Source organism: Kogia breviceps, chromosome 2 (genome assembly GCF_026419965.1).
Source record: "Kogia breviceps isolate mKogBre1 chromosome 2, mKogBre1 haplotype 1, whole genome shotgun sequence".
Classification (NCBI taxonomy): Eukaryota; Metazoa; Chordata; class Mammalia; order Artiodactyla; family Physeteridae; genus Kogia; species Kogia breviceps.
The window spans coordinates 132,599,380-132,619,239 of NC_081311.1; the positions used below are offsets into that span (position 1 = coordinate 132,599,380).

General features: G+C 36.4%; 1 protein-coding gene and 1 non-coding gene across 15 annotated transcripts in view; both read right to left on the reverse strand.

Moving 5' to 3' along the window:
• Positions 1-19,860, reverse strand: part of KCNH7 (potassium voltage-gated channel subfamily H member 7) — a 455,266-nt gene that overhangs the window by 160,442 nt on the left and 274,964 nt on the right. The window lies entirely within an intron of this gene.
• Positions 12,580-12,713, reverse strand: LOC131751722 (U11 spliceosomal RNA). Its single transcript, XR_009334285.1, has one exon. It is a non-coding gene; the product is annotated as a U11 spliceosomal RNA (small nuclear RNA).

Here is a 19,860-nt window from a genome sequence, read left to right on the forward strand (position 1 = left end):
ACATCACTGGAAAGCACAGTAAGAAGGCCCTATTCCAAAATGTTGATTGACAAGAAGAGATTGGATTGCTGCCATTAATGTTCTTTGAAATGCTGCTCCTTCTAAGAACTGCACCTGAGAAACAATCATGTATTTCAAAGTGTCTTCGTGTGGATTTTATGGAAAGCTTCCCAGAGAGGTGACAAGTTGCATCTTAATTAAGAATGCATTAAGTATTTCCAAACTCATCTCAGAAGCTATGGTGATAGGGAATGCTTGGCAAAATATATAGACAGTGAATGGTATTTGAGAGCCCAGCTGGAGGGAGAAACATTGAACAATGGCATATGCTGCTCCTAAGCCACATCGTCTCTAACAAGGCATTGAGATTGGGGTGTAAGCATTGTTGGCGTTTCTGCTGGATTTCTTCAGTTTCCCTTCCAGGCTCACTTTGCATCGTTCTTTTCCTGCTCAGAATGAAGAGAAGATGCTGAAAGGCCTCTGTTATCCTCTGAATTCCAGTTGGGTTTTAGCCAGTGGGGATTTCCAGTAGGAAATCGAAGGAAGGGAGGAAAGTGATGGAGTATTTTTTCCCTACTGCCTAGTCCTACTGGGTTGCAGAGGGTTGGATGCATCCATCACTAAATTTCAGTTTCTGGCAGCCCTCATATTGCCAGCCCCATCTCAGGGTTCCAGTAATTATCACTCCCTCTGATTGCCTCTTCGAATGGCTCTCCACTGTTACTCAGCCCGGAACACTGCACCATTCCTTACTGCGCTTTTATATGTTATTCTTTCATTAACTCTCTTCAAATTGCTCGATTTGAGCATTCAAAAAATGTTTGAATATTGATTCGTACAAGATAAAAACACTACAAAACAAGGGAAGTACGTGGAAATTTGGTAAGCAGACATTCCATATTTAAGGAATAAAGAGGTAGCAAAATACTGGGACAATGAGAATAAGTCATATATGTTAAACAAGACAAAGAGAACCCCCCAAATTAAGCCAGATAATAGTAATAAGGCAGCACATTTGTCCCCATATAGATTGGCAGAAATCGTAACCATGACAAAATGTGGGTGTCAGGTATTTGGATATGATAAATGACTTTTTGAGATAAAATTCCTTTAGAATTTCAAGGAGGATGAAATGTAATAGATTTAGCTTTGAGCAGTGGTCAGAAGAGTGGTAATTATTAAGTGGTAATAGCATGATCAAATTCAACATTTTAATAAAAGTGAGGGGAACTGAAAATATCCATTGGAAGGAGGGTGCCTAATGATAGAAAAGAAAACAAAGAAACAGCCAAACTGACAGAATATTTAAAACATTTAAAAAAAACTACTCATTAATATCCCAGGGGAAACCTTTAAGTCATTTAAAAGCAGCACAATGTATTTTGAAGAAAGGAACTCGACCACAAGTCCTGCATGATTAAGTGGTAAAACTACACACTTGAATGAAGGAAAAAAAAAATTAAGATTTTTTTCCAAAGTGAAGAAATTGTGAAAAAGAATCAGGGAACCTAGTAAGAGTCAAATGTCAAGTGCAAAAAATTAAGCAAAAAATAATTTGAGGGACACTTGCCAATAATTTCTAAGCGATTAATTAAGTTAAATAAGTTATTGGATGATTAAAAAAACAAAGGCAATGAACTGGGGAACCAATTTGATCCCTTAAGTTCTACTCACCGTAGAAAAGGAAACTCAGCTAAGAATTCTATTAGACATGGAGTCGTTTTAGAACCGCATTATATAAGTAGAATGAATTAAATGTGTTGTACAAAAATAATAAAAATAAATCACCTCCCATGATCAATATTTAAAGTACTCAAGGTGTGGTGCTGGCACCCAAAGTATGTAATTTATTATTTTGATGATCAATATGCTGATCAGTGTGATTCCCATGAAAAGCATTTTAAGAGGGATCAACAAATTAGAGCTCTTCCATACCAGGCAAGGTGTTGGCAATGGTAATAAATTGTAGAATACTGTAACCCTGTTGAGAATAATGTGTTGGTGGAATGGTAACATTTTTCTGTAAGGCAAAATCTGGTCTATTTGATCTATTGCAGATTTGTGAGTTTAAATAAAAACCAAGCAGGACCACAATGAAAAGATAAATAAAACGAAGGAAAAGGAGAGAAACTATTAGCTGGCTACTCTGAACCTAGCATTGTGGTAAGAATTCTAACACACCCATTAAATACTGACAGTGCCCCAGAGGTGGGAATTACTGTCTCCATCTTATAGAGGGAAACAGATTGAAAGGGTTCCATAACTACATCACTACTGGCTGAGGTCGAGTCACCATGAAGAAGGAGAATCCAGACCCTTGCCCAGGTTTGGCTGACTCTAAGTACCCTGTTTACTTAAGTATTTCATTTAGACTTAAAAAAAATTAACAGATATTTACCAGAGATTTTAGAAGATTTTAAAAATTGAATGACAGTCTCATTTGGACAGTGTTTTGCAAAGATAAGGAGCTGATTCAAAAATAAGAAAGAAAAAAGGAGAGAAATAATCAGGCATTTCTATGCCTAGGACTTGTTAACAGTGTTTGGTAGGTAGAATTCTAAGATGGTCCCCAAGATTTTCTGTCTCTGGTATACACATCCTGCATAATTCTAGCCACAGTGAATATGATGGGTTTAATTCTCACAATTCATTTATATCATATGGCACAGTTGACTTTAAGAAAGGGAGATTATTCAGGGGAACGTAACGTAATCATCTGGGACATTGGAAGGCAGACATTTTTCTCTGGCTGGTCACAGGAGGGGAAGTCTTTGCTGGTCTGGAAGAAAGCAAACACCCTATTTTGAACAGCTGAGATCAGGAGCCCCTAGAAGCCGAATGTGGCACCAAACTGAGAGTTAACAGGAAAGCAGGGACACAGACCTACAACCACAGAAAATGAATTCTGCCATCAACCAGTACACCTGAAGAAGACCTGAGCTCAGGTGAGAACCACAGCCCGGGATGATAGCTTGATTTCAACCTGGTAAGACCCTGAGCAGAGAACCCAGCCACACTGTGCCCAGACTTCTGACCTCCAGAGCCCTGAGCTAATATATGGGCATTGTTTTTAGCTGCTAATTTGCAGTATTTTATCAGGCATCCGTAAGAAACTAATACACAGCCAAAATTACTTCTGGAACTTGTCTCATCTGACATTTTTACAAAAGTTCAGTAAAATCACAGGGAGCTTGTGCATGTAGTAGAATTTTAACCTATGGGGAATACACTGAAGAGAGATTTAGTTATGTTGACTGTGTGGAATGGCAGAAGTTTCAGTGTGGGTTTGAAGGCAAGGCATTTTAGGAAGAATTAATCCAGATGATATTTGCAAGATGATGGATTGGTTTCAACCAGCAATTATGATTCATTAGAAAGTTACAGTGAGCATTTTCATTGCTGCCCATAGACAAAGGCTCAGCGTGCTCCTGTTGGGTAGACCAATAACATTTCTGAGCATCCTTAGGAAAGGTATTGGAAACTCACTAGAAACAAAAGGTCTGTAAAAATTATAGGGTTAATCCATTCCCAGGATAATACAAAGAGTTACCCTTCTTAACTAGACATCAGGAAGTGCATAAGTGATAGACAAGTTCCCCAGATATGCAATTAAAATGAACAACAGGCCAAACTTTCTTAGGAAGTATACATCTTACAGATATACCCCTTATCTGGAAAATTAAAGATTAAGGGACTATTCTCAAGGTTTATAAAAATAGATATAAACAGAAGGACTGCATATGAGGTGTATTGGAAAGAATCTGTGAGTCCAGTTAGTGGGGAAATGCTGCTTCTTTTCTTTCCAGATGTTTCCTTTCATGTCCAGAAAGCTAGATTAGCATAACACTCAAACCCCTCTCCATCCCTTTGGTCACCTTGCTCTTGGGAAGGTAGTGTGATTTATCTGGTTGCAGAATTGGGACAGTATGTTGGGAATGTTTGACTCAGCTCTTCTTTTTACCTCTTAAGAATAAGCCTGACCGAAGGGAGCACATTTTCTTCTCTCATGTCTCTAACTGGGTAGATAAAGCTGTTGTATTCTGGGGTTTAATATTAGGAAGTCTAAACCTCCCAAAAATATAACCAGCAAATGCCATTCGAGACATTTTTTGAGTAGTAAAGGTGAAGTTTTGTTCCAGGAATTGCACACTTGTATCATATTTTTCCACTAGTTTAATGTTCGATGTGTGGTAGGGAAGGAGGTGCTATTTATTGGGTCTCCTCAAAGGTCTTAATTAGAACAAGACAGTTCCTCCTAATGTTGTAAAAATGAATTCTTAAAATTGAGACTAAAACAAAGCATAGTTTTATTCATAATTATTAGTGTATTTAAGAAATGTGTTACTTCAAGAGGTACAGGATGAAATTACAAAGGACATCAAGAAGGGTTTAATGAATCTAATTATACATTTAAAAGGATTGATCCCCTTATTTCTGAGATGACATAACTGGGTTATTATAGCATTTTGTATAGTATCCTTGGTATGTTTTAATTCATTTGCTCATTATTCATGCAATAATCTAAACCCTTGTGGCATTTTTAACATTTGAAAAAATTTCCAGCATTGGAAAGATTCCTTATGTCAACATATAAAGACTAAAAATCACCTTTAAGCCTCAACATGGAAGATTGGCAATCCTCTTTCTCTTGAGTATTTTTCTTTATTCACTACCACTTTACAACTTGGGTTTTTAATTACTAAATTCTTGGTACAGAATGTGAATTTTACATTTCATAATTATTCTCGGAGTTGTGATGAGCACTATGGAACCAATGGAAAAGTATGACAAAGAGTAATTAACCTTTTAAATACAAATCCTCCTAACAAGACAAAAGAAGTGACAAAAGAAGGTCTAAAATGAAGACACTGACTAACTGGCCATGTTGATACCTCATCCTTGTAGTTCCCTGGACCCAGCAGTGAGAAAGATACATGTTGCCTTCATCCAAAAAACACAATTTAAGAATTGTAGCTTTTCTCTTCTCTTTGCAGGAATCTAGGAAGTCAAGGGCAATGTAACAGACAATCCCAAAAGGCTCCAATTACCTTTTTATCTGAATCTCCTCAGCACTTTTAAAAGGATTCTGTACTTTATTATTCCAGTGTACACTGATAGTCTATTTCACAGGATTCTCTTGTGTTATTCCTGTATAAGTTAACTTCCCCATTTGAGTATAAAATGAAATTATGCCACTCTTGGCTTGTTTATGTTTATTAAAACCACATAACCCTTCTGCACAAAGGTTTTGATTCAAATTTAATGAATAAATAAACTTCCAAAAGTAGGTTCTACCAGAAACTGCATGGCTATAACTCATAGTAGGGTTGGATCTGAAGTAACTAAGTTAGTTGCATCTGCTTACACATCCCAGGTGTATTTCTTTATAAGGTTTAGGGAATATTGGGTTATCAGTGACTTAGGGATCCTAACTTCAAGAAACAAGTCACTTCATCTTTGGCATAGCTACAGAGATAGTTCAAAATCATTATTACAAAGAGCAGTAAAAGTAAGATGTAGCTTACTCCATACTCTTTTGTGTCATTTTGGAAGGATACAACTAGAATGAACTTACGTGTGAACACTGAGGGAAATGAGTGAGTATTACAAAGAGAGGTATAAAATATAACCACACTTGTGTTCTTATCAGAATTCAGCATGTGAATATTTCTATGACAAGTATCTCTAGCTAGTCACACTGTTCTTAAACTTTACATATTTGGCTACTTTACTGTGAAGAAATGAGCTATGGAATTCTTTGTCATGACATACCTCACTGGGAGTGTATTAGCTTCCTATTGCTGCTACAACAAATTATTACAAGCTTAGTAAGTTAAAACAATATGAATTAATTATTTTACAGTTCTGGACGTCAGAAATCCAAAATGGATTGGCAGGGCTGCATTCTGGAGGCTCTAGGGGTGAATACATTTCTTTGTTTTTTACAGCTTCTAGAGGTCACCTGCATTCCTTGGTTCATAACCCTTTCCTCCATTTTCAAGCAATTAATGTCACATCTTCTAATCATCTTCATACTCTCTTCCTTCCCTCTGCTTCTGGGGTCACATCACCTTCACTGACTGTGACATTCCTGCCCCAATTTTATAAAGACCCTTGTGATTACATTGGGCCCGCATGGAAAATCCAGAAGAATCTACCCATCTCAAGATCCTTAACCTAATCATATCTGCAGAGTCCCTTTTGCAATGTAAAGTAATATATTCACAGGTTCTGGGGTTTAGGACATAGATCTCTTTCCAGGGCCATTGTTCAGTGTACCACAGGGGATATACTTTATTTATGTATGTATGTGTCTACAACACTACGAGAAAAAGAAGACTTCATATGAATCTAAGAAGCCAAAAGCTTCTGGTAAAACATTTCATACATACATCCACATGACTCCATGTAAAAGATTTATTATGTGAAAGTTGCCCAAACATCTGGCAGTCAGTGGGGAATCCAGAACTGTCAAATGAGAGGAACATGGTTAGAAGGTGAGGACTAGGTAACTTATTTCAGAGCTGTGTTTTCATAGCAAGCTTGATGTTTCTACATGAATCTTACGTGTATTTGGAGGAAGATTGAGATCAGGGGCTAATGAAACTATTGGAGTCAAATTCTTCCCCTCCTCTCCTCCATTAAGCCAAACCTCTTGGCTCTATCACTTAGTGTTTGAACATCCTGCTTAAAGGAGCAGAGAAGCAGAGATAAGACAGGCAGGTTGGTCTCGCTGTGTGAAATTTACTTGGGGTTAATACCAATTAAATAACTCACTCTCTGACATTTTATTTTAATCTTTATGTCAGTTCAATGTTAGTATGCTAATACCTCATTTTCATTCAATTTGTCAGTATCTATGGTTGATATTCTTTACCCAAATTCTGTCTTCAAATATTCACATATGTTTGGAACTTAGTCTTTGACTAGAATTTTACATGACATAATGAAATAAAGGTTCTCTTCATGACATGCTGAACATAATACAGGCACCCAAAGTCCTTAACTAAACTTGATTATTTATGGAGCCTGATAATATTGTGGGGATTTTAGGTTTTTGGTTTTTCTAGTTTTTGTGGTCCTATATATTGGTTTTATAAGAATTTTATCTGCATGTAGATGAGCAGACTCATGGTTTCTATAAGGGTTTAGAGTTAATAAAGCACGTGCCATATGATCATAAAATATTCTGACGTATTTGAGTAAAAAGTTCCATATATTTTAAGATACTATTTTTTCCGGTTTTCTTGTTTATAGAATCCTATGTGTGAGATATTTTTTAAAATAAGAATGTTCATTGCAGTGTTTTATATACTAGCTCAAATTGTAAAAAAAAAAAAAAAAATTAAAATAGAACTCTGGGTATATTTTACATATGTTTTTACAAATTAGAATACAATGTGGTTATAAGGAGGAATGAGGCATATTTCTATGTATTGTTGTAAAATTATATCCCTATGATATAGTGAAGTTAAAAAAATTAGCTTGAAAACTAAGCATTTATGATTCCATAAATTTTTGCTAAAAATGTGTACATGTAATTATGCTTGCTTAGAATAGAAATCTGGAAGGAAACACACTTATACATCAAACTGTTACTAATTAAAACTAACATATTGGGCTTCCCTGGTGGCGCAGTGGTTGGGGGTCCGCCTGCTGATGCAGGGGACGCGGGTTCATGCCCCGGTCCGGGAGGATCCCACATGCCGCGGAGCGGCTGGGCCCGTGAGCCATGGCCGCTGAGCCTGCGCGTCCGGAGCCTGTGCTCCGCGGTGGGAGAGGCCACAGCGGTGAGAGGCCCGCGTACCGCAAAAAAAAAAAAAAAAAACCTAACATATTGAATACTTATTTTATTCCAGACTCTGTTATAAATGTTCTGCATATATCATTTTACGTAGTTCCACAGAAAGCCTATGAATTATCATTATTTTGATTTTGTAGATGAAACTGAATCACAGAGAGATGAAATAACTTGCCAAAGACACTTGATTATCTAACACTATCTTTGGGATGTGAATATTCAAATGACTATTACCTCTATTTTGTTTACAGTCTATGCTGGAATTCTCAATAATGAGTGTGTATTACTTTTATAATTATAAAAAAGAAGAAAGGTATTTTTCATTTGGGGAAAAAAAAGATCCCCACAAAAGACGAAATCAGTGGGAAACACCTGGTTGCAATTTACCAACTATGATACATTATTTAAAATGCAAGAAAACTGATACTTGAAAACCTGTCTTACTAAAACTTCAAAATCCATTATTTTTAAAATAAATTCAGTTTAGATCCCCAAATCCCCATGCAAATAATTGAATAAAAATTCAATATGTTTTTGTCTTCGCATGCTAGTTCCATCTTTTCCTAAAAATTTTTACAGTAAGCTTCAAACCGTGAAATAATGTCTTCATTTTAAAGTTAGTTTATAGAATTTTAAAAACACATAGCATCAGTACAATGAAATCACTAAATGATTTGAAAAATCATGTTGGTTTTCGTTAAATTGTATTAATGGATTTATAGAATGAAACAAAGGACAATCACATTTGGAAAATCATGCAGTAGATAGTGTTCTGGTGCTATTGCTATACAGCAAACCACCCCAACAAATAAATAATTTATTATTATTTTGCATCGTTCTGTAGGTTAAGTTCTGAGCTGACTTGTTCAAGCTCAGTTTCCTTCATGTTTCAGTTAGATTTCGGTTGTCATTGCAGTCATCTGAAGGCTGGACTGGACTGGCTATCCAAGATGGTGCACTTTACATGGCTGGCAGTTGAAGCTGGCTGATGGTTGGGAGCTTAAGTAGAGCTATTGACTGGAATGCTTACATGGACCTTCAAGTGGCTTGGGCTTCTCAGAGAATGGTGCCTTAGTTTCTAGAGGAAGCATCCCAAGAATGAGTGTTCAATTGTGAGCTTTACAAGAGGCAGAAAGGGGAAGCTGCCAGGCCAATGAAAGGCTAAGCCTGGAACTAGGATAGCATTATTTCTTTCAAGTTCTATTGGTCAAAGAGGCCACAGGGTCCACCTATGTTTAAAGGAGTAGAGAAATAGGCTCTCTCTTTTGATAGGACAGTGGCAAGAGATGAGAGATAGGGGAGATATTGGCGCAGCTGTCTTTGGAAAATGCAACCTGCTGCAGTCGCTTAAAAAGCAACCTTTGCCTAATCTTTGCAAAATATATCTGATATAAAAAAGTTATTATGTCATTGACAAGGAAAGGTTAAATTCCTGGATATATGAGCTTGATTACCACAGGCTATCTCTTCCCAACTGATAGTGATTATTATAAATAAAGCTGACTATACCTCTTTACATTTCTGACTTTCTATTTTTCTGTCTCAGTATTTTTTTTTTTTTTCTTTTGATCACTGGTGATTGGGAAATGGAGTATGCAGAGTGGGAAAAGAAGGTTGGCAGTAAAGAGTGAATCCACAGAGGGGATATTTCTGGTCAAACCATGAGAAGTCTGTGGATAATTGCTGTTGACCTACAAAGTTAATGATCAAAGAGGGAAGATCATTCTTTCTATATAACGGTGACAATATCATACATCTTTGTACCTCATAACCTATAAAGACCTTTCATGTATATTTCTCGTTCTGAGCCTGCATCAAACTCATTTTATGGATCAGTAACCTGAGTGATAAGTAAGTTAAGTGATGCCCTTAAAGTCGCATAGCTAGTAATGGAGAGTGAAACAGGTCTTCTGTCTTCAGGACCCTTTCCTTTGTATCACAGTACCTTTATAGACTTTTACTGCCCAAACTGTTTGAAAAGCAGGTAAGACACAAGAATGAGAAGTGGGTAAGAGTGAAGACAGATGTGATTTTGGGGCAAATAATTTGATTTTTTTAACCTAGAAAAGAAAAATGCCTTCCATGTATAAATGTTGGGAAGATTAAGTAGGAAAGTGTAATAAAGTCAAAGAGTGTGTTTGATAGATGTCATCTCATACTCCTATTACAGCAATTATCATTAGTATTACATTAAAGAGATAATTTGGTACAGTAGATAAAGCATGGAGTCAGACAGATCTAGTTTTTACTTTTCAGTGTAATCAGTAGAAATTCCTACATTCTTTAAGGCAGAAAGCCACTTCGTGAGAATAATTTTCTGACATTAAAATTACCTGGGAAACTATTGTTGAACTCTGTCCATGTATATTAGTCACATTTGGAAGACTACACTGTGGATAAAGCGAGTTTCCAAATCTCAGTAGCCTACTCAAAAAATGCCTTAGTTTTGCTCCTACTAATATAGACTAAGGTAGCTGTGGGTTGTCATTGGCTCTGTTCCTAGATCCTTCTTTATTCCAGGATCCAGGATAAAGGGGCTGTCACTATTTGGGGCGCATTGTTCTCATGGCAGAGGAAAATTCAATGACTGAACCACACAATGCCTTTTAAAACTTTTGTTCAAATGTGACATATATCACTTACACTCATATTTCATTAGCCTAAAACATATGGTTAAACTCAACATCAATGTGACGAGCATACTTAATTCTTCTACAGGAAGATGATTAAATAGTTAGAAACAATAAAACAGTCTATTTTAATCCAAGATAGGAATCATGTGACTGCTAAACTTAAAGTTCCTGGAGGCAAAAAAACACATTTGAAATATTTTAAGTACTCGTTTCTCAGTGCCTAGCACACAACTTCATACACTGTAGGTGCTCATTAAATATTAATAGGTGAATGCGTGATACAGGCAAAGGTTAACATGTAGCAAACCCTTACACTGTGACCCTTTATCTCTCCATGCTCCAAATTGAAAAAGCGATGATTAAAATTTAAATTTCTGTTGTTAGCCTAGATGTGTATTCAAATATACTCAGAAAATGACTGCAATCGTAATGAAGGAGAGGAAGCTATTACATGCAATTAGGTGAAGTTAGAGTAGTTAGTTCATTCATTCAGCAAACAGGTTATTAGACCTTTCTATGTGCCAGGCGCTGACACAAAGATGTATTTAAAGATGAGTAAGGACATCCCTGGTGGCACAGTGGTTAAGAATCCGCCTGCCAACGCAGGGGACACAGGTTTGAGCCCTGGTCTGGGAAGATTCCACATGCCGCGGAGCAATTAAGCCCGTGTACAACAACTACTGAGCTTGCACCCTACAGCCCACACGTCTCAACTACTGAGCCCACACACTGCGACTACTGAAGCCTGCATGATCTAGGGCCCGCATGCCACAACTACTGAGCCCGCGCACCTAGAGCCTGTGCTCTGCAACAAGAGAAGCCACTGCAATGAAAAGCCCGCGCACGGCAATGAAGAGTAGCCCGGCTTGCTGCAGCTAGAGAAAGCGCGCGCACAGCAACAAAAACCAAACGGACCCCCCCAAAAAAAATTTTTTTAAAAAAATGAGTAAGACTCAGGTACAGCCCTTGCCCTTAATGAGTTGTAGTGACACCTTAGCAGGTTCATAGTAAGTTTGATGGTGAAAAGTTTTGCAGATTAATTTGTTGTTTTGATTTTAAATTCCCAAACTAGAGTGGGGGAAGTGTGTCTGTGTGGGGATATATAATTATTTTAATAAATCCATTTTATTTGAATAATAGTCCACCTAATCTAAAGAATATGGTAATGTATTTCAACTATCCTTAAAAATAGGAGGAAACATTGCATAGAGAGATGTCTTGCAGATGCCTCAAATCATGAGCAAAATTATCTTTATATCATGGGAAGCAACTATTTAAAAGTGTATGCATTGTACAAAGTATTAGATTTCAACCTTCAAACTCTGCATCATCTTGTGAAAAGAATTTTAAATTATTTTGAAAAGACATATATATGTGCAGAAAAAATAACACGGAGTGCTTTAATTGACACTTTCTTCTGCAAAGACACCATATTCAAGAAATTTGCACTTCCTTTTTTCTTAACATAACAAGACATATCTCAGCTACATACCCAAGAGATATCTAGAGACTAATGAGGATGTAGAGTGAATACTGGTGAAAACAAAAGGAACATTTCCAAACCTAACTTAAGCATTAAGAGCCAGAGAATTTAAGGAACTAGATTCCAGAGTAATAGACAATTTCTAAAGAACTCAGTTACAAGACCACAATTAAAGAGCTCTATATTAAAGAATCCTAATGAATCATTTGAAGGAAAATCAATGTGAAGAGTCAGCTGTGAATTGAATATAAGTTGATAAATAAAATTACATCTTCCAAGATCTCTTCCTAATTAACATGTTACAGAAAACAGGTGGGTTTTTTGATATTCAAATAGCTTCATAAGTTATTAAAAATTACAAAAGACATATTAATTCCCTAGCAAAACAGTTTTACATTAAAAAGCATTCTGAAAATTGGCTTATTGCCTTAACTGTGGGATCTGTTTCTGTGGTTAAGTAACATGACATTTGATTCTTTTTTTTTTTTGTCATCAAAAAATTTATTGCTAGAGCTCTAGAAACTAAACCCAGCTTCAGTTTCGCAGAAGCTCTAGAAACATCAAACTTACAAAACGTGTGACAACATGCGTGTTTGGAAAAACTCTACATTACCATTCTAGCTGACTGGAACAAAACACTCTGTTTTTCCAGACTAAAAAGCAGGGGCGCCAGGACCAACGATCACCAGCTGCCCAGATACCAAAAAATTATGCTTCTGAGATCTCTTGATGTTGATTCCAGACGAAGAGCAAACGAGCTGTCTTACGTGTGCCACTCTCGACAGAAGCCCTTTTTGACATTTGATTTTTACTGATAAAAAATAACACACACAATGCTTTTTAAGATTATTATAATTTGGGCTTATTTACTTAGGTTCATATAGATGTCATTTTAGGGACATTTATAAGACGTGCCTTTAAAATAAATTCTTTTCCCCTCATATACTACAGAAAAATTTTGGAAATAAATATAAAGAAGGTCAAAATTAAGTTATTCATCCTCCTGCATGCCCACAACCAAGTGAGGACTGTGATGGGGGCAGTTACTCTTTCCAGTTGGTTCTCCCATCTCTCTACCAATACGGCAGTGCTCTTGATCTGAGTCACTTACCTATGTTCTGTGACATTTTTGCAAAGGCTTTAACTCTCTCCTTCCTTCTGCCTCTGTGTCCACCGCCTCCAGAACTACAGAGAAACCCAGTTCAGCTGACAATCAGAAGAACCCCACTTTCTCCCCCAAGCTGCAATTACCCCTTGCAGCATAATGCACTAGGTATTCCACCTACTATGGGCTATGGTACAATTGTATGCTTTGAGTCCAAACTCAAAAATCTGAAAAAAAACCCCATGTCTAACTATATTAATTAGAGTGAACTGATCACAAATTGCAATGTGGAAGGTATGGTTAAAAATAAAATATGCCTTTTTAAAAATTTTACTCAAACTTGAGTACCATTTTCTGTGCCCCACTTTTATGTGTCTTACTCAAATCTGGTGTTTTTAAAAAAATAAAGTTCACTTTGAAATTCTTATATCCAAAGCTCTGCTAAAGGAACCATTTTTATAGATGTTGTGAGGTCTTGTGAGTTATTTTAGATAAATTTTAGTCTGTACACAGCCTAAAATAAATAAGTGAAAGAAGTAAATAGTGTTGGGGTAGGAAATTTACAAATAAGAATAAAAATAGTTATGCAGAGATGCATTTTTGGGGAATTCATACCCAGCCCTAAACTTTTTCTTTTTGCTTTGATCCACTAAAGGGAGGTGCAAGGGAATAAGAATAAAGTGCGTCAAGTTCTGATAGAAACCTAAAATACAAAATAAAGTCTTTTCTTAAAAGAGTTGTACCAGTGTAAAAGAATAAATAGATGGTCTACAGGTGGGAAAGGCGTAAAAACCTTTTGATGTCAAATGGTTTAGAAGTCACGGAACGATAGCATTTTAGAACTCATCAGATTTAGGCTCTTCAGTTAACAGATGAGGAATCTGAGCCAGAACATTGAAGGAACGAGACTCCAGAGTAATGAACAATTTTTAAAGAACTCAATTATAAGACCACACTCAAAGAGTTCCATATTAAAGAATCTTAATGAATCGTTGGGAGAAAAATCAATGTGAGTCAGCTGTGATTAGTAACGGCAGAATTAGTAATAAAGGTGATGAATTATGCCAGAAGCTGCATAAAATATTCTTAATATTTACCATGAATCCCAGTACCAATATTGTTATTTGCAAAGATATTATATTTTAGAATGTTTAAAAGCAAGGATATAAAAAAACAAAAGCTAATCTCTCTCTCTTAGTTTACCATTTCTATGACTTCACACTTCACTACGAAGAAACCCATAACCATTATTTCCAAGTTGTCCAACTGTTTCTTTTGTGTCATTGCCACTGTCAGTCTTTGGTACTGTTTTAAAATCGAAGCTTCATTGAATGCACCATGCATGAAAACAAATGGGACCAATGAAATGATGATGATATTTATATTGATGGGGTAAGGTAGCCCTCCAAAATGTGACTGCATAGACTGTATAGCTGAGTTATGGTTGTTTCTATGTGGACAATGGCAGGCAAAGGGTTTGGGTGTGTAACTGAAGTACATTTGTCTCAGTGATATTTAATAGATGGGGTTCTGAATTATGTGAACACAATTTATAATGTAGAGCTGTATCACAGAAATGTATTGGTTAACGAAACAGGATAGAACTTGTTCTCATCTTTAACAACGGACACCCACTGTGGGCATTAGTTACAGCTTTCTAAAATATTGACTTTCTGACATATAAACTTGACCTATAGGTTTGTCTGTGATGAAGTTGATTCTCTTCTGGGGTAACTTCCAAAAAATGGTGAGGATGCCAAGTATAAGAATAATCCTCGTGTGGCAAATAGCCAGACATTGTGTTCCCCAAGTTCAGTGAAGTCAATGCCAAATTTCATTGCCACAAAATTTATGAATCAGGGAAACAAGTTTTTCTCTGTGTTTGGAAGTTTACATTTCTGAAGCATTTCTCTGTCATTTCAACGTTTCCTATGAATGTATCTGGTCTTAGAGGTACCTGTGCTGGAAAGTATTTTTCACCTCCCTGCAAGTAACTACCTTGTAACTGCCACATCAGAACAGGAACAAAAGTAGCATGCCATTCTGGACTCCAGGAGAATTCAGTGCAGAGCAGAAGCTCTAGGTCCAAAGGGAAGGCTGTTCTCACTTAGCCAGGCTGGGAACACCTGGGAATCATCATATAGCTGGGTGACAAGCAACCAGAATTAAAAAGGGGACAGAGGGACAGAAGAGAATATGTCCCCCATAAACAGTCACGCCCAAGCTCTGACTGTTTAACCTTTGTGTATAAAAGGATACCTGCAATACTCGAGGTTAGAAGTTATGCCTTTGAATTAGTCAAGTACGAAAAACTTGTGTTTTTCATATAAACACATAGTTTTAATGTCTATATCATACTTCCAATACTGAAACTGAAGGATAAAACAGATAAAACTAGCTTGATTTCATGAGCTATTTGTTCTAAATAGAATTTTATTTTACAAGTAGTTGTGATTTAAACATATTGCAGAGTTACAGAAAATTAAAGGGGTTGTAATCAGACTTCTTAAAAGGTGACTCTTCGGGCAATGGCTCATTCTCTGATTCACCCTTCTTGAAATAACTAAGTATGAGGCCATTTTTCCAAAACGTGAGTTTCTGCAAAGATGTCTGCTGTTAAAACAGAATGATTCTTATATAAAACCAAGGCAATCGGCCAGCTTCATACTTAAAATATAGAATTGAAATAACATTTCTTATTTTTTTTACAATTTGGAAATATCATTTCCACTGACTATTGAATTTTATAGGCTCAAATGTTTTTGCTCAGTAGGAGATTTCTCTCAGATCAGTAATTTTTATTTACATTCTACCCAGACCATCCTTATGCATCTAATTTATATTAAAAACCCATGATGTATAATAGATATGCTTCCCTCTTCTTTTTCCTTTAAGCACTTTCCTTTCCTTTTATTTATTTATATTTTTGCTGTAGCTGTTGCTTTTGCTGTGAAGTAGGAGCTGTCGTTGTTGAAAAAAACAGCATCTCATTTTCTTTAAAACAATTTTAACAATTTTAAGTGAAAATGAAAACTTTGCCTTTGCATTGCGACTACAAAATTTTAATTAAAATGTATTATTGATTCACAATGTGGGTAATTTTATTAAAATATTGCTCAGATATAATTAAAGAGTTAGGTAATTGAGACAGGCTTTAGTTGTAAGGGTGTGGGTTTCATAGTGTAACAGACAGCTCCTTCAGTATGTAATATGCTGCTGCATGAACACCAAGCCTATCTCTTACTGGAGCTTGGGTGTCCTGGGTAGTGTTCTGAACTGGCTCAGCCGTGGCGTTGGGGTGATTCTGTGCTGCTGTGTGAAGGCAAAGTATAAAGTAGTGGATATCTCTGGTGTTAGCTACTCAGAGAAGAGAAGCCCGCGCTTAGCTCAGATGTCAGAATATGGGAGGCAGACTTGTCTGCCTGTGGGCCCTGCTCACTTGGGGCCGGGCTTTGAGAAAGCTGAGAGTATCGCCAGGTGGTCAGGGAAGGGTGACCTCTGCCGGGGAGAAGCAGCTTGCTGGAGAATGGCAAGTGGAATGGGATCTTCCAAACTGGCTCTCCAGTGTCTATGTTACTTTCTTTGTCTTGCCCATGTTGCTATTCCTGGGCCCTCAGTAAAGTCTGATTTAAATATTCTAGCATAAACTCAGCCCTTCTAGAATCCATCTTCCGGTTGGGTGTCCACACTGGTGCCACCACAGCCCAGTGGGACCGTGGTAATAGAGAAGAATGCTTGTCCTTGTGGAGGTCCTACTGCTATTGCTAACATTTGAGGATAAGGGTACAGCTTTGGTCTTTCTTCCAGCTATCACTTATCTGACTCAGAAACACAAGGTCACTTTCCATAGCATAGCTATTTTTGATGCTTGTAATTTAAATGACTGCCACTAAATGAAAGGTGGCATATTCACTGAGTTTAAATGTGCAGTGATAAGCACCTCCCAGGCAAGGACAACTGACAAGGGTTTGAGTTGGGTCTCTGCCACGTATTATCTGAGAAAACTTGCTTACTTTATCTGAGAACTCAGTTAATACTCCCTTGTGGCTGGTTTTCAGCATGAAATCATATAATGACTTACGTGAAAGTGCTAGACACATAAATAGGACCATTTAGTAAGCAGCAACTGATAACAGCTCTAAGGTATGTAGGCATTTACATTTTAATTATACCACTTCATACTGTATTTTTTGGTATGGAAATTTACACACACTCTTCTCAGTGATGGTTTTATTTGCATGGCTTAGAACACAAGGTGGTTATGCTTTTTCTAACTAATGGTAAAGCTAGGATGAAATGGCTTAAGTCTATCAAATAAAAAAATGCCTTTGCAAAGAGTCAACAGCTTCCTGTGTTGTGCCCTTGAATTTCCAGATATGACTGCTTACCTACTATTCTTTAAAAAATAGAAGTAAAAACTGAGTTCAAAGTTTATAAAGTATAAACTAGAAAAATTAACCCAGAATGTTGACTGTTGGATGAAAGCATACATTTAGAGTTCTGCAAATGAGATCCTTTTGGATATTAAGAGGTGACTTCATGGCATTTTCTCCTTACAGTTATAGACAGTGTCTGAATCTAAGAATCTATCAAGTTAAAAAAATTAATTCCTAGTTCTCTCCTTTTCCCTTGTCATTCTCTTGTGCCTGGTGTTTACAACAATGATTTATTGTGGGATTATTTAAGAAATATATTTTCCCAATAAAACTAACAGTTATTCTTATCAGAGGCTTAAAAATTTATCTAAAGTTCTCATTTGTTAACAGCAATAAACTATTAAGTTCAAAATTACTTTCTTTCAAAACTTAAAACTGATGTATTACATTTTCTTCTTCTATATCCTCCTCTCCACACACAATTCATTTTAATACAATTATCACGCCATATATGTTGCTTCTTTGATACTGTTTTTCCACCTTCATTTTTACCTTTTTAAAAAAAATCTCTTTTCCAGAATCTCTGTGTAGCATGGTTAGAACTTATATTTTTCCTACCTGGTTTACAGATATGACCCAGAGAGTTTAAATGACATGACCAAAGTTAAGGAACAAGGCAAAAACTTCACAGATGCTGAGTCCAGTTAAAAGCATTAGCTCAGACCTTGAAACAGAATGTTATATTTGCAAAATTCTTAATGAATTTTTTTAGCTCTGCCAACATGAAGCAGGCCATGCACCCCTGAGGAAACTGAGGTCCAGAAAGGTAAAAAGTAATTAATTAACCCCTAAAATTGCTTATACAATTAATCTGTTCTGCTTTCTTTCTTGGAAAACCTTGGGAAGACCCTTTGTGGTAAATCTAAAGAGACATTTATATAGGTTATTTTTCTTTATTATATATTGCAGAATATTTTATAAGTGACCTTGACCACTAATTCTTTGTAACATTGAGGATGAGAAGGATTATTGGTTTAGGATTAAGGAAGTACAACATAATACTTTTGCATCCATAAAATTACTACATGATTCTACTTCTGAGGGTCATTAAGGGCTAGATCTCCACTCTCTTTATTTTTAGCATCCCCAGATCAATATATCATCTTCTGTATCGAACTTCTTATTCCATATTTGATGAGTTCAGAAAATGTATAATAGCTTTCTACAGTCTCTCCAAAACCCCACCTGGTTAAAATAAGTTTAGCATTAGGTTAAACATGTTATTGGGAGCAATTTTTATTTTTGAAGGCTAATTCAGCTCAGCGATGGATTAGTGATAGCATATCCCCTTAACCTCCAAAGTAATTTGTTTTTATGTTCTCAGCTTGGAATCATGCCCTCATATTAATATTTCATACCAACAAGTAGGGGCCTCAATGTGTCCATCTATTAGACTGGCATAATGCCTGCCACCCATATCTGAATATTGCCCTTAGGAATGAGTAATAATTTTCAAACTTCTTCAGTTATGTTTTTGGGTGGTTTTTTTTTTTTTTTTTTTTGCATTTGGTCTTTTCTAAAGGATGCTTAGACTAGAGTAACATAAAATATATTTCTTTCCTGATCATCACTCATTAAAATAACATGTGCAAATAAATTACTTTGTTCAGAAAAAAAAAACTAGCCCTAAGAAACGTCTCCATTACATGAGTTAGACAACATAGGCAATCTAAATAGATTTTAATTATTTAGTATATTCCTCCAGTGGGATATGTTTTACATATAAATGTCAGAAAAATTAGCAGCATACAAAATATCTTGATAAGAAGTACCAAAGGGTGACAACTTTTACTGAATGGTAAAATAAGATGGAAAGGGAAAAAAGGCAGCATTATGTTTCTGTATGAAAGATCTCAACATGTCCTGTTAAATAGTCACCAGTCGAATGGTGGTTCGGTTACCCTGATGCTCTAGAGAGAGACTTGTTCCTGTGATTCTAAACACATACAAGAACACTGCAAATCTAAAGTCAGCCCTTGGTCCTCCAAGATCACTACAAGGGATGTGAAACTGTATTTTTAAAATTTCATCATCTGAAGAGTTTTCTTGCTATATTTTAAGTTTGGGGGCAGAATAGTGGGTAGGAATGTACCGACACCTTGGATTCAACTATTAGCTTTTTTATTCTGAGGTATTTGACCTTGGACAAATTACCAGACTTTCTGTGCCTCTGTTTCCTCATCTATAAAATGCAAGGATAATAAAGGGTTTTGTGGGGATAAATACAATAATGGCTATAAAGTGCCTAGTATACTAAATAATAAATATCAGCTTATTATTTATTGCTTTAAGATATTATAAGTCACTTTCATCTATCTGGGAACCATGCCCTGCCCAGTTAATGCTCACAGTGGAGAACAGAATGTCTTTGAAAGATGTTAACCTAAAAGGCCACTGCCTTC